This window comes from Mesocricetus auratus, unplaced genomic scaffold, assembly GCF_017639785.1.
Source record: "Mesocricetus auratus isolate SY011 unplaced genomic scaffold, BCM_Maur_2.0 Super-Scaffold_6730, whole genome shotgun sequence".
Classification (NCBI taxonomy): Eukaryota; Metazoa; Chordata; class Mammalia; order Rodentia; family Cricetidae; genus Mesocricetus; species Mesocricetus auratus.
Genome location: NW_024429184.1, coordinates 43,614,059 through 43,636,841, shown reverse-complemented (window position 1 = coordinate 43,636,841; position 22,783 = coordinate 43,614,059). Strand labels below are relative to the sequence as shown.

The 22,783-nt window shown below is 41.2% G+C and overlaps 1 protein-coding gene across 7 annotated transcripts in view; it reads right to left on the bottom strand.

Annotated features, from left to right (window-relative positions):
* Positions 1–22,783, bottom strand: part of Runx1t1 (RUNX1 partner transcriptional co-repressor 1) — a 147,694-nt gene that overhangs the window by 82,959 nt on the left and 41,952 nt on the right. The gene's annotated exons all lie outside the window — the stretch shown is intronic.

The window sequence follows — 22,783 nt, the reverse complement described above, 5'->3', positions numbered from 1 at the left end:
CCACACATGAATGTTCTCTCTCTCTCTCTCTCTCTCTCTCTCTCTCTCTCTCTCTCTCTCTCTCTCTCTCTCTCTCTCTCTCTCTCTCTCTCTCTCTCTCTCTCTCACACACACACACACACAGAGAATATATGAAGAAAAGAAATAAAGGGAAGGAAAAGAAGTGGGGTAACATACATTTGAATCTGGGTGTGGTAGTGTACACCTGTTATCACAGCACTCAAGTAGTTGAATGTCATATGTTCGGAACACAGTGAGATCTTGTCTCAAAAACAAAATTTTAAAAAAATAAAAGAAAAATGAAAGAAAAGCAAAACACCTCTTAGCATATACGCCACCAAGCATAAGAACCAACCAAAATGGCTACATGCCACAGGCTAATTCCAATAAAGAATGAAGATACATACATAAATATATATACATATGTAAATATATGTATATATTCCTACATACATAAGGACACCCTATTCAGTCTCTGTAAAGTTACTTGTATGTTTTCAAGGCTAACCTTTTGGATTTGAATAACCAATTAATGTGATCTTTCGTTTTATTACTTCTTTTATCTTTTGATAATTATGTTTTCTCCCTCTAAACCCTCGTCTACCCTTCCTTGGCATCTTTCAAATCTATGACTCCTTTTCCATTAACTCCTGTACAATGCACAACTCTAACTCTGTCCCATTGTTTTAGAGAACCCTGACTGTAACCTTCCTGAACAGTTCCTCTCTTCTTCATTGCACTGCCCCTCCTCTTTCCAAAGGCTCGCCTCCCTTTATATCATATATTTTCCTCCTCAGGGATCACTGCCAGGTTTCAGCAACCACTACTGACTTGAAATCAACACTACCAACAGACATGTTCCTTTATTCACCAAGCCTGTGAACTAACTCCCATTGATTACTTCAACAATCAGATATTGGACAGACCTGGAAGTTGTTCATCTCTAGCCTGAGTGATGGTAGCCAGTTGCCTAAATCCCATCCCAAAATCACCCCAGATACCACTGTCTTCTTATGCCCTATTGGACCCTTGAGCCCTGTGGTTATTTATTGACACCTGTAAACCTCAACATCCTACTCTGCTTTCTTCTCATGGGTTCCACATCACTCTGAGAGTCAACCTAGCAACATGGCCAGATGTGGTTGTATATGTCTGTGAGCTTAACCCTGAGAAGGCACAGCCAGGAGGCCCATAAGGACTACACAGTAAGTTCTAGGCCATCTACAGTTATATAGAAAGGACTATCTAAAAACAAATAAAAAGGTTAAAAATGGGGTAGGGCTTTTCTAAGTGGTAGATTATTTCCTAGAATGTCAAAGGCAAGGCCCTAAACTCAATCCTCTAGGATGAGTATGGTAGGAACAAGTATTTTTAATTCTAGAACTTGGGATGTATAGGCAGGAGGATCAGTAGGCCATGGTCATCTTCAGCTACATAGCAAGTTGAGGCTGGGGCTTGCTGTGTGACAAAACTTTTCCTGGATAGATGCAATGCTCAAGTCTACTCCCCCTAGATAGAAAACTTAACAACAGACAAAGTATGGGCACCACCAAAGTCCAACTTGGTGAACCAATGAGCTTTTCTGAGGTTTCTCACAGGAATATGGGAGAGCACTTAACAGGAATGGAAACAATTCAGTAACAGCAGCAAGGCCCACCCAAGCATAACAAAGCTGGGGACCTAGAGCACATTGCACAGCCTGCAGGCAGCTTAACATGTTGGAGAGTGTCCTTTACAGGTGCCTCAGTTGGTTTAACCCTGGTTTCTGCTTTTTCCAGGCAGCTGGTCTAGACTCAGTGAGGTCTCGCTTTGTCTGAGTCTTCTTTGCAGCAGGGCTTGGTGAGGGACTCTCAACTGTTTTTACTCTGTTTACTCTGGTAGGAAGGAGCCTAGTGAATCCAGTCAGTTTTAGAGATTTCCTTAAGCTACTTTGAATTGCTTTCCTTCCTGTTTAAGAGCTTCGCTGCTGGATGAACTGCTTCAATCTTGGAGGAAACTGACACAGCAGAGCTACATGAGACAATGTCGCAAGGCTAAAATACAAAAAGATAACCAGTACTGCCACATAAATAAGTATATCAAATAAACTGACTAGACCCTGCTAGTTAAAAGCACCTAGTAAAAGGCGAAAAATTTATACGATTTGAAGAGAAACCAAGATCTCATGAGCAGTTTGGGAGTATGGGGGGAGGGGAGAGGGAACCAGGAAAAAGAGAGGGAGAGAAGAGGAGAGGAGAGGAAGACATGGGGGAGCAGTAAGGTTGAGTCAGGGGAAGAATGGAGGAGACCAGTATGAGAGATACTATAATAGAGGGAGTCATTATAGATTTGAGGAGAGAGCTAACACTAGTGGGATTTCCACAGATCTACAAGGATGACACCAACTGGCAAACTAAGCAATAGTGGAGAGACTACCTTAATTGCCCCTCCCTGATAAGGAGATTGACCTTATATGCCATCCTAGAACCTTCATCCAGTAATTGATGGAAGCAGAGGCAGATATCCACAGCTAAACACTGAACTGAACTCCTGGAATCCAGTGACAGGGAGGGAGGAGAGATGAGCAAAGAGGTCAAGACCTGGCTGGTGAAACCCACAGAGACAGTTGACTTGAACTAGGGGGAGCTCTTGGACCCCAGACTGATGGCTGAGGGGCCAGCATGGGACTGATCCAGAATCCCCTGAATGTGGTGTCAGTGAGGAGGTCTCAGCAATCTCTGGGGTCTTGGGTAGCAGATCAGTGTTTAGCATGGCATATGAATGAACTTTGGTAGCCCATTCCATATGAAGGGAACCTCTCTCAGCCTGGATACATGGGGGAGGGCCTAGGCCCTGCCCCAGATGTAGTGGCAGACTCTGGAGATCCCCCATGGAGGGCCTCACCCTCCCTGGGGAAAGGTGTGGGGATTGGGTGGGGGATTGGGAGGACTGGTAGAGGGGCAAGGGAGGAGGGATGGGAGAGGGATCGACATGTGAAGCAAGCATGTTTCTAATTTAAATAAAAAAATATATTGAGGAAAAAAAGAGCATCTTGTGGCTTTCCTTCCTAGACTTCTCACCTGTAAGTGTGGTGTTCTTCTATTGATTGCCTACCCTGTATGTTCTACCATGTCAGTGGTGCCTGAACATTCCCCACCTGTCAAATGAACTAGAACTACAATAAGAACAGAATACTGCACGAAACAAAGCAAACAATGCCTCTTCTATGAAGTTTCTCCAAATTTCAATCGCAAGGTGGACCACCCCTTTCCTTTATACTCTGTTCTCTATGCTCCTGTTAGCAAGTTTAGCATCATGTATTACAATTCTGCCTGTGAAGGTATATGTCTGTTATTAAGTAAAAATTACGAATGGGAAGCACTTATTATATGCTAGGAATACACTCAAATCCCAGTAAACAGCATCTAAAATTACTACCTCAGGATCTGGTCATTCTCCACCCACTCACACATACAAAGGAAAAATGTAAGAAGCCCACTGATTAAATAAACAAAGAATGCCCACTTCCGTATTTGAACACTTTGAGATGTTTGGATTCAGGCAAGTGTGTCTCAAAGACACGACTTAGGAAACCACTATATTTTCAATCAAACTGTATGGTCCTCCTCCTTCCTTATATCTTTCTTGTGTGTATCAGGATAACTGGCTATCCATAACTCCTCAGTCATGCCCACTTCATGCTTCTCTCACAAGGACACATAATTCTTTGTACAAGATTGGCGGGTAAGTATGGAAAACAGGGTGCTCTAGGGAAGAATTTCAATTCACAGACATTCTTAAAACCCTTTGCCAGCCTGATTATAGAGCAACCCACCCCTTCTCCCCCCGCAAAAAAATCATTTCTCCAAAAAGTTAATTTTATTCAATTTTAAAATTATTTTAAGAAAACTGACATCCATTTTCTAAGATTAGCTGAGGTATCCTCGAGTGTCCCCAAACTAACTTTGTGGAATCTCTTCAAAAAATGATTGAGTCAAGCATGGCTATGCACTCCTTGGATGGAAGCACTTGGGTGCTGCAGGAAGGAGGCATCTGTTACACAGAGAGTTTAGGGGCCAGCCTAGGCTAAGGGAGACCCTGTCACAACCCCACCTCCAAAATAAACACTGTAAGACACTTTTCACCTCATAACACTTAACATAAAATTTTAAATAAAAACAGTATAATGATTTCATAATTTTATAGTAACAAACATATATGTTACTACACTAAAGATGTTACGCAGGAAATTTTTAACCATATTTTCTTTGGGGTTTTAAAAGGTTCTTATTAAAACAGTAACATTTAAATCATAATCATAAAAACCTCAAATTGAACTTACCTCAAAGTTTCTAAGTTACTTACTCTTTATCTTTTTGATATTTTTATTCTTTAGCTTAAAAATTGTCAGATAGTGCTTATTTATCTTACATAATTGTCAAGTCTTATATAAAAGTAATCAAGATAGAGTACATGATGGGGTGCGGGAGGGGGTAGATGGAGGGGTGGTTGGATAGAGGGGTGGGTAAGTGGTGGGTAGATGGAGGAGTGGGTGGGTGAGGCATAGTGGAGGGTTGTGCTTTCAGGGGGCTGGGGATTGGCTTGGAATTTATTATGTATACCAGAATGGCCTCAAATTCACAGGAATCCTCTTGTCTCTGCTTTCCTCGAATAAGGACTACAGATATGCGTCACCATACCAGGCAAGGCCACTGTCTTTATTGTTGCATTCCCTACCCATTGCATACCCATGTTAGTACAAGCAAGGATACCCAGGAGATAACTACCATGAGGATGTCATATATACCATAACAAAGGAGGTAATGAAATGTGGTCCTAGATAGGGCATCCAGAAAGGAAGGAGAAGGTAGTTATAATTACAATAGACATAGGTAAAACTCTGATACCTAAGACAAAAATAAATGCTATGTTGAAAATATAAGAAATAAAACCTTAAATGAGAATGGAAAGAATACAAAAATCAATTGCAAAATAATTGCAGTAAATGTCTAAGCACTGATACGAGCTTAATGTTACTATTACTATTATTTTAAGAAAACTGACATCCATTTTCTAAGATTAGCTGAGGTATCTTCATGCCAGTAGACATATCACTTAGGAGGGAAGATGGTAAGCCACGCCACCTCGAGTGTCCCCAAGTTACTGTCTACAGCATGGCTTCTATAGTCTTTAAAAAAAGAAAATCAACCTGTGAATGAGAGCATTCTAGAAAAACCAGTTCTTCCTGCTGACTTTTCCTACTTCCACCCAAATCAATGGCTCTGCCCAACACCCAGGCTCAAGATCTGTACAGCATCTGAATTTTTTTGTTCAAACCTTTTATCGGAGTAACAGTCATTCAATGAGTCTACAACTCAGTCTCCAATTCCTTCATGCTTTAAAACACTTCCTTCGTAGATCTGAGCTTGAGATTTCCTTCTTGAAATTTCTTCTCAGTGTGCAGAATCAATCCGTTTCAGCATTATAGACCCCAGGAGGCTTGATGTAACTTAGCGATGAGCTATACCTTCCTGTCTTTACATTGTGCAGTGTTCAGCAAAGCCTTTTCTTAGGCTCACTACTCAGTGGTTTCCATGGTTAAATTCAATCTTTGGTCAGGCTAGAGTATGGCAAGCAATAGCCCAGTCTAAGCTATATAAAGCCTGTAACAAATGTCAAAATATAAAAAATAAAAACATAGTGGTAGAAAGTAAGACGAAATTTGAATCCTTGTGCACATCCTTTAAGAGTCATTAACATTAGAGATGACACACACACCCAGTTACAACTCAGTTACTGTAAGGCAAGGCCTCATGGCAGCCAAAAAAATGTAAATGGGACCAAGGAAACTAGGCAGATAATTGAACTAAGTATGTCTGAGTTAAGCAAGAAGTGACACCACGGCCTATGTTCTCCCAGAAACATAAATATTTCATCCATAGAAGTCCATATGATCATATACCATTTCAGACTTTCATGGCCTCGCAAGGGAAAAGAAAAATACTTCTAATAGAGTTTCCAGTGCTAGAGAAACTTAAGCCTTTTCACAGTTTCTCAGAAAGCTACTGTGGCAGTCCTCAGTATGCAGCTAAGCATCTGTGCTTCACAGATTCTACGTCACGGTTCACCAGGAGTTGAAAGAAATGTTCCATAAGCCATAGTTTCCACAATTTTTGAGATTATTGCTGTTTAGTTATTAATTTACTTTTTCAATGCCTGTCTCTTAATTTATGTGCTATTTGGGACTTACAAAATGCTAAAAAAATAAATAAAAATAAAAAAAATAGTGTAGGAGAGTTAGTTGTCAGGGCCCCATGTAGCCTTATTTCATACTAAGCAATGCTTGAAGGATTCAGTCTGCCACAAAAAGTACCAGAAAACACAAACAAATCAGACCCAGTGACAATAACTAAAATAAATGCCAGCAAGATGCATGCATGGAGCAATAACAGGAGGAATAAGCACACATCATGGAGAGGCCTTGGTCCTGAGATGACATCATCCTAACACCTGATGTTATGACATCATTCAGGGAATACAAATGCACACCACCAAGGAACTGGAGGAGTATTCAGAATGTGGTTTTCCTGTTAGGTGAGAAAATCCTTCCAGTGCCTTAAAGAACTCTCTTGGTCACTCCCCTGCTGTCTTGTTCATCCTCACACTACTCTTTCTCTTCCTCAAACCACCCCTGTCACACATCAGCTGCATTACATTCCCAGCTTGGTTGGCTCGTTCCCTGTAGCAGTGTGACCCTCCTATCACTTAACTCAGAGTTTCACTCAAATAGTCCTTCTCAGGCCCAATTCAACCACCCAAATGTAGTCTGTAACCTGACCTCTTATGCTGAAATCTCCTTACTTCTGCTTGGCTATTTTTCATAACTACAAACACAGCACAAATCCTTTGCTCTTTTGTGTCTATGGCTTACTGTCGTTTCTGTTTGTTAAAGTGTAAGTCTCCGAGAGCAAGGATTCCGACCTGCCTTGGCAGGTAGAAGCACTTACAGCTCAAGTCTGACGGCCACACACACACACACACACACACACACACACACACACACACACTCACTTACAAACGTACATAGACATACACATGCACACACATAAAACATACACACACATACAAACATACATAGATTTACACATATACACATGTACACACACATGCACAGATATGCACACACACATGAAACACACACACACAAACATATACAGACACACACATTCATTCACACACACACATACACCTTCAAAACTCTACCAACCTTGACCCACCCCGGTTGCTATGAAATATGAAAAGGTATATCAGACACTAACTGCTCAGTAAGTATAAAGAGAGCATGAATTACAGAGCTGACCCACCTATAAGCATTTTTCTGAAACATGCATCACCACATTTTATGTTCCAACAAAATCAACCAAACAACATTCATTACCCTAGGTCCTAAAAAAATGATTGAGTCTTTGACCTCAAATCATTTGCTCCCAACTGCCTCCTAGGTCATCTTAGGACAACGGATGTCATGAAGTTGCTCCCACTTACTTAATCGATTCACTAGTTGCAACAACATCTGCTGCACACCTGCCTACATTACACAGATGGACAACAGTGGAATTACAAGTCCAGGAGCTGAGCCCAGGCAGCGGCACAATGCTTTAAGTAAAGACGACACACAATTCTTTCAAGTTAAGACTGTAGACTGGGGTTACATCTCAGGCCTAGAACACATGCTTAGCATACAGGAAGCCCTGTGTTCAGTCTCCAGCAACAAAAGCAAGAAAACAAAAAAAGCTTTGCTGCACAGATGAAGACAGATCCATAGAAACAGTATATGTTGTCCGCGTGTTCAAAGAGTGCTACAATAGCAATGCTGCCAAGTGTCTTGTTCGCCAAGTGAAAGAGCTCAAACGATCTATTTTCAGTAAACAATTAACGTCAAATGTAAACATCTATAATGACTCTAGACTGCTTAAATGAGCATTCCATACAGTCTATTTGTCTGTTTGTTTGCTTTTCCAGTCCTCCAAGGACTTCTGCTTCCATAACATCCAAGAGAAATCAATAAACGCTATACTGTCCCTTACTGATGGGGAAAGGCTGACCTCAACACTAGGAGCCAGAGCTTACAGTATGCCTTTACAATGATGAAAGCTTGCCACACATTTCCCTAACAATGCTGGAAAGTGTATCTTGAAAGGAAGTTGGGGATAGGGGGTGGAGCAAAAGCAGGTAAGCCACCCCACCTCATGCCAGTAGACCTAACACTTAGGAGGGAAGATGGTTAGTTCTAGGCCATCTGGAGTTACAATAATGAGAACCTAAGAGAAAAGGAAAGAAAAGAGAAACGAAAGGAGAATAGAAAGAATAAGAAAGATAGAAAGAGCTAGACATTTGAAATTCAGCCTGGTCTTTTGAATGTGACTTGTTTAATTTATAGAAACAACTGTGTGTAGCACAGTCTTGAAATGCATTTTAGGAAATCAAGCATTGAGGAAGTGACAGAAAACTGTTTCCACTACGACAAACTGAAAAACAGGTGAGAGAAACTGGCCAACACGAAGGTCACAGTTGTCAAGTAGTAACTTAAACTGAAGATGATTATAAACTGGGTATTTAACAAGGTGTGATTACTGCCCTTAGCAGATAAGAAGAGAAATCTGGCAGGGAGGTTTGTAGTATTATATTACCTAAGCGAAACAAACTGAAAGGAGCCCTCACCTGAGCCAGGTGCAGTAACCTCACACCAGCACACAGCATCTACTGGAGCCCTCCATCCTGAGGGACCTTAACTCAGATTAGAGACTGTACCCTGTCTCTCTTGATCACCTTGGTCTATCTTTTTCCGCAAGAAAACAACTACTCTTGTGACTCTATAAGAAGGCACCTTAAAAAGAAGAACGAGAATGGACAGTACAGATGGACACACTTTAAAAGGACCCGCACTCAGGCCGATAGCCCACTGTCTCCTCTGGATTCTCGAGAAAAGTTATACGCCCTCCCTTCTCAAAGATGTCCACAATCAGCTGGGGTTTAAGTAAGGAAGACGAAAAGCCTCTGGACTCAATAGCTAGATGCTTTATTCTCAACTGTGATTCACACTTCTCAACCATCTATCACTCTCTGTCTGCCCTCTCTTTTTATTACATGCCAGCAAGAACACACAGCAGTAAATGTGACTTCTCTCATATAACATGCAGATGTTACCAGCTCTGTAAAGTGCTACTGGACAGCAGAAAACATTTCAAGAATCTCCTAAGTGCTAACTAAACCTGCATGACTTACCCGCACTGCTTCCCCCTCCGCATTCCTCAAGGATGACTTGTTGCTCTCAATATTTGGGGAGAAAAGTACAAAAAATAAAATACCAACCTAGGTGAGGGTGAACGCTCACCAAAAATGAACATAGAACAATTCAGTCAACCTACGCATCCAGTGCTTAAGTCAAAGGCAATAGTAAATTAATGCTATTTAGACATTCAATCCCAACAACATCTTTGCCTCTATCTCCAATCCCAAACTACTACAGAAACTTCAACAAGATAAGCATTTCCTCACGGAATATAGAAATGAGGAGGAATATTTCTTGCAACTATGCACATTATTCATGCAAAAAGCGAAGGGATTCTTTATTTGCTCTATTTCAGTGTACTGTGGTCTTTCAAATGCTTATAGCTGAAATCATGCAAATAATTAATAATCAGTAACTGTGTTAATTTAAAATCTTCATAACATCCTTCATATAACCATGATTTTCATTCAAAAGCAATCTGGCTTCTTTATGCTAAAACTGTCTTCTGGGGGGAATGTGAGTGTGTGTGTGTGTGTGTGTGTGTGTGTGTGTGTGTGTGTGTTCTATATGTTCATGTACTGGAATAAATAAAATGCAAATCATCAAAAATTCTAAGGATACAAACTCATCAGACAGACTATGGATACCCGCATCTAGTTTATATCACTGACCACGGACTTCACCAGCAGGGCACTATGAACTATTTACATATCCCCTCAAGCCACATTTTATTAGGATTAGTGTATCACTGGCAGATCAGACACTGACTAGGCACTGGTCTGGACCTTTTATTAAATTGTCCCATTTGATTTTTACAATAATACCATGGTTTTCAGCATGAAGGTTCCCTTTTCAAAAAGTAAGAAGGCAAAAAAAAAAAAAAAAGTGAGAAGGCATAAGATAAAGGAGGTAAAATAATTGCTCAATGTCAAACACCAGCAAATGGCCAGGCAGAAATGATTGTGTGACTCTACAATACATGTTAGACAGAGTGTGGTGGCACATACCTATAATGTACCATTTGGGAATACAGACAGGAGGATCAATGAGTTCAAGGCCACCCTGGACGTGAGACCATGTCTCAAAGTTACTTAACTACACTAAGTGATTAAAATAAATAATAAGTCAGGTAGTGGAGGTACACATCTCTAATCCCAGCACTCAACAGGCAGAGGCAAGCAGATCTGTGAGTTCGAGGCCAGTCTGATCTGTAGAGCAAGTCCCAGGACACCCAGCGCTATATAGAGAAACCCTGTCTTGAAAAAGAAAAAAATTACAACAAACAATAATCCATGCTAATGCCATTGTAAGTGGACACCTCTGTGAGTTTAAAGCTCATTTCATTCTTTCATTATAGGGGATGCCTGCTAAGAAGCAGCTCAATTTATCTCCCGAAAGTCAATTTTGATCCTGTCACTTACTAGCTTTATCCTGTGATACCTTCCAGACATGCAGAGAAAGGAAAAGAACAACAGCAACAACTCCACTCAGAGCACTGGGCCGGCCAGCCCCGAACTTGGTTCACACTACCCTGCCCTTACTAAATGTCAATCATGCTTGCATCTCCAGCGTGTTACACTTGATATTTCTAGGCCACTAAATCTTCCAGGCAGTCAGACCTCAGTAAAAATGTCACTTCCTTAAAGTTACCTTCCCCTGACAATCCAACCTAAATGGCTTCCCATGCCACCACCCCAGCCATGCTCCAACCTGTTTTGTTAACTGTCTTATCCCTCTCTGCAATAACCCTGTGCATTTCTTCTTAGTTTAAGGTTTGTCTTCTCCCATTGCAGATCCAAAGAGAAGCAGCAACTTACAAGTCTTGCTGACTGCTAATGGAGGCATCTCTAATAGTGTTGCTTTCAGAGCATGAGCTCCTTGAAGACATTGCTGTTAAATGGATGCCTGAACACTGGGCGCTATGGAGAGGCATACATGATCATGGGGCTCATCGTCCAAAATTGGCCCATCTATGAAGAACAATTGTCTCCTATAGTTGCCCTCTACATCAATGCTTCCAAGGACAAAATGGATTAAATGTCATATGTATGTGGTTTCCAGAAGAGAGAAAAAAATAATTCATAGACCAATACAATATTAAAATCTACCATGCCTTCATCAAGAAAAAAAATGGAGAGGTAGATAAATTAATGGAGGGATAAGAGCTCTCTCTCTCTCTCTCTCTCTCTCTCTCTCTCTCTCTCTCTCTCTCTCTCTCTCTCTCTCTCTCTCTCTCTCTCTCTCTCTCTCTCTCCCCCTCTTGTATTATTCCTCAGAGCGGAAATGCTCTGTTCAGACACAGCTTGGAAGATATAAACATCATTGAAATTCAAAAGCAGTTCTGAAAGAGAGGATGCCTCAATTGGTATGCAAGAGATGTTTCCTCCCCTGAATACATTATGAACTTGAAGCATGCTAATATGCCATGCTATCATAAGCACCAGATGGGGCAGTAGGCAGTACATGTCCCATCAAACCTCAAGAAGATGTATTAATGTTCATGCTCTTTAAAAAAAATCCTTTGCCTGTATCCCCAGACTTGCACATTTCTTAGCATTCAGTCACTTTCTCTCAGTACACAGTCCTCCAGGGCTGCTCTTCTGCAGCAGACGGTGCCAGGAATCATTTCAATCTATTTTATCATGGGAGGCAAAGGCCACAAAGCGTGTCAGACTACGCTTACTGCAGGCCTACCCAGCACAAAAGAGAAAACAGAGGATCTGCGAGACACAGGAAATCAATCTTCCCAGGCAGGCACAACGGAGGAGACACTTTTTAGCTGTGCTGAATACATATTTATGCCGAACAGAGAAAGACAAGGCCAGCTTCATGTATTTACTGGGTTGAAATTCTCAAAACCACTCGATTTTTATTGTGAAACTGGTCTACTTCAGTATTCTATGAAGCAGGCTGGCTAACTTCACAAAATTATGAGTCATCTCCAGGTGATCTCCATGAGACTGGGACACAGTAAGTGGAGCCTAAGCACAATGGAACCAGGGTTAATGAGAAGTCACCTGAACACACAAGGGTCCCGGAGCTGGATGACATGCTCCTCTGTCCCCTGATCTGTCAGATTCACTCTGTGGCACCTGAGGATTTTACCAGAGGTAGCTGCTCTAGATAACTATTATTTGCAGTTGATCTTGAGTCTTCATTTTCTAATATGTCGGTTAAAATAAATAAACTTCCTTGGTTTACATATAGTTAGGATTTAAACTGACCTACGATGAAATAAGGGCTATGTCTCAGGAGTACACAGGAGACAAAAATCACAATTTGTCACACTGGTTCTCCTGTGTGACTATGCCTGAGAATTCCCCTGATCTGCGTCAAACACAAACTGCTGGATCCATTCCAGCGTCTGCTTGTTTTCAGGGCTGGGATGCAAACCTTCAGAGATGCTGACTCAGTAGACTAGAGAATTTGTGCAGCTACCCAGTTCCCAGACAAGCATACTGCTGCTGGTCTGCAGAGCTCACTGACAACTTAGCTATACTTGGTGCTTGGCTAACCCTGCAAAGGCCGTTCATCCATATGGTTTATCAGTAGTGAGTAGAGTGACCCTCTGAGGTCAAAGAGGGTACTGGACCCTTCTGAAGCCAGACTGACAAGCAGTTATAAGCTGCCGGACATGGGTGCTGGGACCCCAACTCAGGTCTAGCACAAAGCAGTATGGGATCTCAACCACTGAGAAACCTCTCCAACCTCATTGCACCAAGATTTTTTCTAAAGCACAAATTGAGAGACACACAGAGTCCCTGCCAAAGGGACAAGATTATTTTACAAGGTCTATCACATTCTGAAGGCTCTAACACCCCAAGGTCTCACTTTGTGCCTGTTGCAACAAATATAAAAGGGCAAAAACTTTTATCAAGATCATTAAAACAAGACACTATGCTTTTCAAGAAAAATATATATACATATATATATATATATATTTTACTGAATGAATTATCCCGACAGTCTCTCGAGACTCAAGATAAATTTTACCAGCTTATCAAGCTGCAACTCATCTATGATCATTGATTTGAGAAACTGTTGGCTGAATTTCCTGTGTAACTGAAAAGATTAAAATATTTTGTTAATATTTGGCTTTTGCGAAAATCTTACTCAGTGTGCCTGTTGGAAGACTGAGAATGTAGCCCCATCCTCCCACTGGAGAAGAGAATGAAAGAGAAATGGCCCAATGGGAGCTGCTAAGATGTGGCTCAGCAGGTAAGGGCCCTGGCTATCAAGCCTGGAGACCTGAGTTTGAAATCCTGTGTTGAAGTTCTTTGAAATAGATAGTAAACAATTGTTAGCTATAGTCACCATACTGTACAATCACACATACACACACATTTCTATCTAAATGTATGTTGCTACTCACTGATCAACCTTCCCCCATAACTCTCAAATGCCAGTTAAGTGTTACATGCCAAATTATACTTACAGCAAATATAATGATGAATTAGTATACACATTGCATACACACTATAACTATCATGCTACTAGGGGCCATATGATCAAAACACATATGTATTTTCTCTTCCTGTTGTTGAAAGAGATGCTTGGCTCAAACTATCGAAAAAATTTTTTACAGAATTCACTCCTCAATTTCCCCTTAATTAGTCACTGTGCTTTGTATATTATTTCTTTCCTTTGAAATATATGTGAATCCCAGACAACATCCCCTCACTCATTCGTTAAGCAAACATTTGTTGATTGTCTTCTATATGCTACAACTCCGGGAGCCTGGAATGGAACTATTAAAACCAGGAAATCAAGATGTTAATGTAAATGGCAGCTTTGTCAAGGTGAAGTGGTGATGCCTAGAATGTCTATTTTAAACAGCAAATAAAGAGTGTGTGACTTGTAGCGCAGAACTGAAAGAGAAATGTGCACAGCTTCCAACCCTTAGTGACATCACACACCCAGAGAGGAACTGGTGAGGGAGAACAGCCCTCTGAGTGACCTATACTCGGACCACAAGGAAAAACCAAGCATTTATTTAACCCTGAAAGCCTCCACAGCCATCTTAGGCTGTGACTAAGAGTGTTCTCTACTAGCTCTCTCACCAGTCTGTATTTGATTATCTGTTTTCCAAGACAGCAGATGACTTGAAAGAGTAAAAAAAAAATAGAGACGGGTGGGCAGCTGACAGAAAGAGACAGAAACCCCCATGAACATAGACAAAACTCATCGAGCATAGGAATCTACAACTGTTGCCTGTGAGCCAAACACTTTCTTTTATTTTAAGACCAGAGTTGGCAATAATAACCCCTTGACTTTCTACCAGTGCAAAGCCCACTTAATAACAGCATCCCCAGCATCCCGTGAAGTTAGAAGGCAGGAAGACAGGGTACATGCTTCTACCTTTTGTTTTTTAAAGACAGTGTCTCATGTAGCCCAAACCTGCCTTGAACTCACGGTGTACCAGAGGATGACTTGAACTCCTGATCACCCCATGTGCCTATTTCCAAGCATGGACTACTATACCTGATTTCTTTCTGTTTTTGTACACAAAAAATGAAGAGTAAGCAGACAATCAATGACTTACTTTTGGTCACACATCTAAGAAACCGGCACTCTCAAAGCTTTGTGGTTGTGATAGATGGCCTCATCCATACAGTGTATTAACTGTTCATAATACAAGCCCACCATAAAGCTTAAGACAGAGCAAGCATTGCACAAATGACACCCCCTCCAAAGAAAAAACAAACAGCTTGACACAAAAACCATGGCTGTCTAAAACTGACAAACTACTTAACACCAAAGTTTAAGAAAGTAAACAAAATTCTTTCAGAAGCTTAAAGAAACTGTCTACTCTCTGGAAAATACTACAAATGGCTTAGTTCTCCTAGAAGTTTCCATGAAGGGTTTACGAACACTGCCATGATACCAAATGGTTTACATCCAGCCGCACAGTCAAAATCCAGATGATGATGAAAAAGAATCATGTACTCTTCAACATGGCAAATGGTACAAAACCATCCTGGGCCTCTCCTTTCGATGGCATCCCTTAGGAAAACCTGAAAAGAAGGACATCTCAGGGACTGATCATACCTATTTCTCTCAACATTTTTAACATTTGTATTTGGAAAGCCCCACCAACCTGAAAAAGTACGTTTCACCTCTGAGGTATGTCACTCTGGATATTATATAAACCCCACTATTAGGAACATGCCAGGAAGCCTAAACATACAAAGTTTATTTCGAAAGAGATTCTAAGGACAAAAATCTTGATTTTTCATTCCCTTACTATGTCTTATCATTAAGCTGTGCATAAGAGGGAGGGGAAGATAAACTGCACAGTAAGAGGACCCAAAGTTCTTCTGCAACTGGAGCAGAGCTTCGGAGCCAATAATAGTGTCCATCTCACGGAACCAGAAGATGACAGGGCCTGAGCTTTTGTTCTCATCTTATCCTCTTCAAGATTCCTCCCCACAGCTCAAGAGTCATCACCCCAACCCAGCCCCGTGGAAGGCAGAGGAAGGACATTACATCAAGCTCATCTGTAAGGGGAAAGGTAGTACTTTGTTCCAAAGTCTCACAGTTGCTGTCCTCAAAGTTTCAAGTAACACCAACCAATCAAGCCCATTCCAGACAGCTAAGATGCTGTTCATTTCCATAAATTCTTTCTGATTCTCATAAAAGTCTAACATAGTGAACACCAAATCATACTCCTTCTTCCTGGGGTTTTGCCTAATTACATAGCTGAAAGCCTAACTATTGACCTGATTCACATTTTTATGAGTCCCAACTACTCTGTGTGATGTTAAGTCACCATACAGAAAAATTAAAGGGATCCCTCTAATAAAAAGCAAGTGTGACAACACCCACCAACTCATCACTAAGCCTGAAGGAAGGAAACATGGGGAACAGGTGAGACCTTCTCAGGAAACGGCGCAGTTAGACAAAATCAACTGCCTTTTGTATTTTCGTTTTGGTCTTGTTTTGTTGGCACTACCAGCCCTTGCCCTCTTCAAGAGCTCTGAGAGCAGAGGCCCCACTCCCCACAGTCTCACCACCAAACAACCTTGTGTTTTTTAACGACATATTTAATAATTTTGTCTGTGCATGTGTTGAATATGTCATTTGCTTTCCAATTTCTCATTCATCCAAAACACTGGATGTCACCCACCTGAGCAGAACAATAGTCAGCTAGACCTCCACACCTCAGCAGCCAAAGAGGCAGCAGCACCACCAACAGGCAGCTCCTTACCTACCCAGGATGGTTTTGTTAGGCTGCAAGCCTACAATTTCTCTTGTGGGTTATGTTGTGTTGTTGCTAATTTGGTTGTTTGGCTGTTTGTTTTGGAGATAGATAGTATCTAACCTGACCTCAAACTCATGAACCTTCTCCTGACTCGGCCTCCACAGTTCTGGTACTACAAACATTCACTAACATACTTGGCTAAGAAATTTTACTGGAGGACAATTACTCACACTCTACTTTCAAGAGGAGTGGGTGAGGGTAGAGACAGCTTAGCAGTTAAGAGCACATGTTACTCTCATGAAGGACCAGGGTTCAGTTCCCAGCACCCACCTTGTAGTTCATGATCATATGTAACTTCAGTTCCAAAGGATCTGATGCCCTCTTCTGGTCATTGCAGGCACTGTATGCTCATATGCACAGACAAATACACAGGCAAAATACACATCCAATTAAAATAAGTAAATCTCTCATTTAAGAAAAAGATGAATGAGAATATACAGAGAATAGCAGGAGCCTAACCTGCTCTAGCCAAAATCATTCTTTGTAATTAAAGCTAGTGATGTTTTTCCATCTTTAATTGTAGCAAAGACACACGCTGACTTCCTTAAGTTCATCATGTTGACCTCACTTGTAATCCCAACTCTTGAAGAGGACAGAAGACAAGGCCTAAGCTACACAGGGAGTTCCAGGACACCTTGGGCTGCATAAGATACTGTGTCAAAATAAAGAAAGAAAAAGAAAAAGAAATAAAGAAAAGAACAAGAAATAAAACTATACCCTCTTTGTCTCTGATTTTTTAACTCAAACACTGGCCTTCTAATGTTCCTCTAGCCTCCACTACTAAGAAGCCCTCCTCTGTCAAGCTGCACCCCATCTACTATTCTCAGGGAGAAAACAGGGAATCCAAATAGCAGGTAGCCCAGGGAACCCCATCTACCTTCATCTACTTGTCCCTGGGAAAGCAGCTTCATTTATCTGCACTTCAGATTTCAGACAGATCACTTGGTGAGATGAACCATTTGCAGAGGTGTGAGAAACTGGGAAGGCCTATGCAGAGCCCACCTTGACACATAGAGGTGTTCAATCACAGGCTGCTCTTTGCAACTGTCAGAGATAGAGTCTGTTTAGAAACAGTCATTTATGCCGGCTGGTGGTGGTGGTGGCGGCACATGCCTTTAAGCCCAGCACTAGGGAGGCAGAGAGAGACCGATCTGTATGAGTTCGAGGCCAGCCTGGTCTAAAGAGAGAGTTCCAGAACAGCCAGGACTACACAGAGAGACCCTTCAGAAAAAAAGAAAAGAAAAGAAAAAAGGAAGGAAGGAAGGAAGGAAACAATAGTTTGCAAGCTCCCCCTGAGATTAAGAAGGTTTCTTGATTCCTTTGATTGCACCTCTATAGACTGAAAAACATAATTAAGCTAGACATTCTCAGAAAGCACATTTACATTAATATTAATTAATGCAAACAGCTGTTTGAGAAAGCCAGCCAGATCAAACTGTTACTTGGTCAGGTGTGACATCCTATTGTTCTCAAGTTATGAGTCATTTAAGTTAATGGCTTACTCCTCAAGCTACAGTTACCAATGCACTGCAGCCGCACAAAGAAACTGCTTTCTGAAATACTACATCCTTGGTTCACACAAGAATTACAATTCAATGAAACAACAAAGAATGTTCCATTCTTAGTACAAGAGCAACATATCCAAAAACTGTTACGTTTCCTAACTGAGCAAGAAAAGAGAAGAGTAAGCTTTCTAAGGAGGATTTAATTGGCCCATTGCCCATCCCGCACCATAGAAGTCTTTGACTCCTAATGCAGGGTCTTTTTTGGGATTCCATACCCAGGACCCACTTATTTTAACAAGACCTCAAGGCTGAACAAAAGGAAGGATGAACCACAGTTATCTTTTGTACCTGATATATTCTGAGCCATATGCAAGCATACCCTCCCTTTTCAGCTGTTATAGCATATTTTTGCCACATGCCTTCCAACCCAGCAGTTGGGAGGCAGAGGCAGGTGGATCTCTGGTAGTTTGGGGCCAGCCTGGGCTAAATAATGAGCTCTTTCCCCCAAACCTTCTCTCAGTGAAACATCTAGCTCCTACTTCCCAAACTATTATAAAGTTACAGGCATGCTGCTGCACAGGCTGTGTTCTATGTCATGGGAGTGTCTTTCAGAGCTCTACAGTCCTCAAGGAGGAGGGAAGAAAACAAGTTAGCTTGATTTAGTGCTGAGGGTGGGGTGGGGCAGACAAAAGAGAGAGCCCGGTTGACATGTTAACACGATTCCAGTCAGTAAAAGAGCATAGAATCTGCGTGGAAGAAAGGAGACTAGGGGGAACCTTAAAGGGATGAATGACTTGACAGACCTCTTCACCTGCGGGAGACTCAGTTTCAGTCTTTCTAAACCAAATGTTTGCAAGATAAACCTAGCTCTACAGATGACCCAGAAGACTGTTCAGATATCAGAATTCCCGAGTCATCTCTGTAACCATCATTTATCAGCATAGAGATGGTAAGTAGTAGACATCTCTAGACTACAGAATGCCCACTGAACAAATGCTATTTAAGAAATGAAAATGAACAACTGGGGCTTTCCGGGGGTTAGTTGCTTTGTGTTGCTTTTGGAAGAGACTCTTAGGTAGCCAGGTGCCCTGAATGTCTCTAAGAAGTAAGTAGAGGATAATCTTAGGTAGCCTCTACCTCAACTCTGTCTCTATGGAACCTAGAAAAAGTATAAATACCCCTCTCTGCATCATTCTGTCTCTGAGAAAATAAAAAATATTTTTCAGTAGATCATGTATAGGGAGATAAACTATAATTACTTTCAGGTTATTTAAGATATATAGAATTGAAAGGCCAAGTACTGAGGAATATTAATAGAGAATAACTTAAAAGAGAAAGGCATAGGCTAGAGGGTTTCGATGGAAGTTGAATCTTCTGAATTTCTGCTCCAAAGAGGTAATACCTATATAATCTACATCTATAATTGGGTGTTTACGGCTCGTATAGTTTTCTTTTAATAGCTGTCATGAGGCTTATTTGAAACGCAAGCATCAGCCTAATAGGATGGCAAATGGACTTGCAAAATAAAACAGCATTGGCAAATGAGTGCACTGTTTTTATTCCGGCATGATAGGATTTACATACATCTATTAAAACATACATATATAACCAGGTGCATTACCCAAATGTTCAGTTACAAGGGACACTAACAGTTTTCTGTCCATGGCAATTTCACTTCTGGTTTTGTTTTGAGGTTTTTTTTTTTTGTTTTTTTGTTTTTTACACAAATCATCGCTTGCAAGCATTGATGTTAAAAACAGAAAAACAGCCTAGTACACAGTGGCTATAAATGCCAAATCAATTTTCAGCAGATAATAAAGTCCATGTTTTACAATCAGCAATGCAGTGTTTTACTACCCAAAAATGTAAGCTAATAATATATAGCTCTCCTAAATGGAAAATGCAGATATGCTGTTAAAAAATGGGCCGACTGTGAGAGGACGGATCGTTTCTGCAGGGACCTTCTCAAAGCTATGTGTAAGTGTTTTGAAAATATCACATGATGTGGCCATGTGTTAAAGATTACAGCCAGTTAAGTTCTCTGCTAGGAAAAATATGTGGGCAATTTATGAAATGCACTCCAGGATGGAGATGTCTTAAGTAAAACCAGATTTTCAAAACAAACCTTTTTTCCCCCCTTTTGGAAACTTGAACTTTAAAAAAAAAAGTTCCCGGCACATCTGGAGAGCAGAACCATTGAGAAAGGGTGGTCTGACCTAATGCTAGCCATCTTCCGAAAGAACAGCACTATTTCTGGGCTCCAGGGACTGTGCTCACTGACTGTCCTTTTAAGGACACAATCCTGAACACATTCTGTAGGTCAACGCGTGTTATTTGATAATAGTACACAAAGACTGACAAAAATATAAATGTTTCAGAAAACTTGGGGTTGCTTTCTCTTGAAACAATGTAATACCAAGGTCTCCCAGATTTCTATAAGAACACTTTTCCTTCTCTTCTACAAAAACAAAACCAAAACAACAGCAACAAATAAACAGTGACAGGCAGTTTAGTCCTATTTCCTTCTGAGTGAGTTAGGTAGCTTCAACACAGGTTATTTCTCTAAAGCAACTACAACCTCCTTTGACTTTTCAGAGCTCATTTCGTAACAGTATGTTATCCACAACTAACAAAAGGAGGGGGCTGTTCTTTTCCCAGAACAGTTCTACAAAAGCCTAAATTAAAACTTTTTCCTCACCTGCCCACTCCCAGGATGCTGTGTGCCTGACTGAGCTCAGGGACTGCACATCTGTTTCTAGTGACTCTAGGCTTTATGAGAGGCATCTTAGAACTGAAGACTATTACATCAAGTCTAAGATAAGGAACCACTTCTGACACTTGAATTACTAAGAAATAAATTAGAAAGTTGATATTTAAATGTGCAGACAATTAAAAACCTAGTGATACCAGGTTATACAAACATCTTTTCTTTTAAATTTCTACAAAGAATGTTCTATTAAAAATTCAAAAGCTACCCCCAAGATGCTAAAAAAAAGTCCATTAATATAAATATGCACAAATGGACTAAAATATGCTAAAAACATATTAAGAGGTAACCCATCTGATACTAGATTAAAAAACAGTACAGATGGGTGTTGAAAATATCCAAGTATCAGATCTGCTCATGTATGGCCATCCTGGAACATGCTCACAGTCACAGCTGTTCATAGACTCTGCGTCCAAGTACAAGGTTGTCTAACAAGGAGGGAGGGAAGGAGGGAGGGAGAGAGGGAGGGAGGGAGGGAGGGAAGGAAAGAGTGGGCACCTATACTTCAGAACACCAATACAGAACCAGTCAGATATTAACAACTTAAAACTAAGCAAGCTTACAAGGGCAAAGCCTTAAGTTCAATACTTTGAAGACCACTTTAAAAGTCATGTGAGGCATAGGGAGAAGAGGCCTTAACTAGTTCCCATGCCCTATTATCATATACAAGCAGTTTTGGTACTATTTTACCAAAATACCACAGACTCTAGAGGATGCTGCTATACCATGTAACACTCGTTTATTAAGAGCATAAAAACAAAGAATATTTGAACTTTAAAATTTACATGAAACTGTGCTCCAATGGACTGGTAAAATAAAAAGCAAATAAAAAAAAACAGGCACTTTCACACCAACTCCATATTATAGACCAAGGGTCTCTTCCCTTACATGGTGCAAATCAAGATGAGAACTTAACGAGTTCAAGTGACCTTTCTAAGACCTCAGTTATTATCTTTTGAGTAAATTGCGTTTCCCCATATTTCAGCTCCTATGCATTCCTAGTCCCTCAAACAACCCAAAAAGTGCAACCCTGGACCAACGCCTCCTTTCTGCACACATATCAATAACAGTGAGAACGGACTCTGAGATGTATCCTAAAGGGAAAACATTCCTCAAACGACTGGCAATACCTACACACAACTGTGGTTGCAGAAAATTGGCAGATAATGTTTCAAAACACCATCTGGGAGGTGTGCAGACTCTGACCAACACAGCCTCTTCTGCCTGCCCTACCCAATAATCTGCACACAGCCGCCAGCTGGGAGCTCTGTGTGCCCTGCCTTTATCTGATCTGCATTCGGCAGCCGCGGCTGCACAGGACAATTTAGAGACTTCTCCAGAAAGGCAGAGACAGCCCCTCTCCACTCCAGGCTTCACAAACACAACCTTCCCTGGCAGCAACCACAGGAACACGCCAGCCTCCAAAGAGAATATTTTTCAGGGAAATTGTCATACACTAAATTTCCAGGGACCCAAGAATGTAACTAACGCAGCATACTTCTTCTAAATGACCAGATTTCAACTGTTTCCATGATACCATCTAAGGACTATAATTTAGGGCAAGAAATCCCTTCTACTGCCAAAGCTTCCTTCATTTTCTTTGACATAATCGACCCTTCAAAGACCTTCTCTGAGAATTCTGCCATAACCCCAAAACTCTCTCCACAAACAAATATCCGGCATAGAAAGTGCAGGTGACAGTCCTGAAACCCAGAACAGAGACACTTCGCAGTGAAACTAATCCCTGGTTCTAAACTGCTCAGGGAAAAACATCCCCCCCCCCCCCCCGCTGCCCTTCCCCTGAGCTTCAGAGGCACACCTCTTCATGGCCTGCACCCCCACGTCCAGATTTTGATAGCTTCCGCATGTTGCCTCCAAATCACACACCCCCATCACCCCACAGCCTCTCCCTGCCCGGTTCAGTAGTGGCCGGGCAGATGCTTTTTCCCATGCATTGGGGAAAGTAAAGCTTCCTTCCT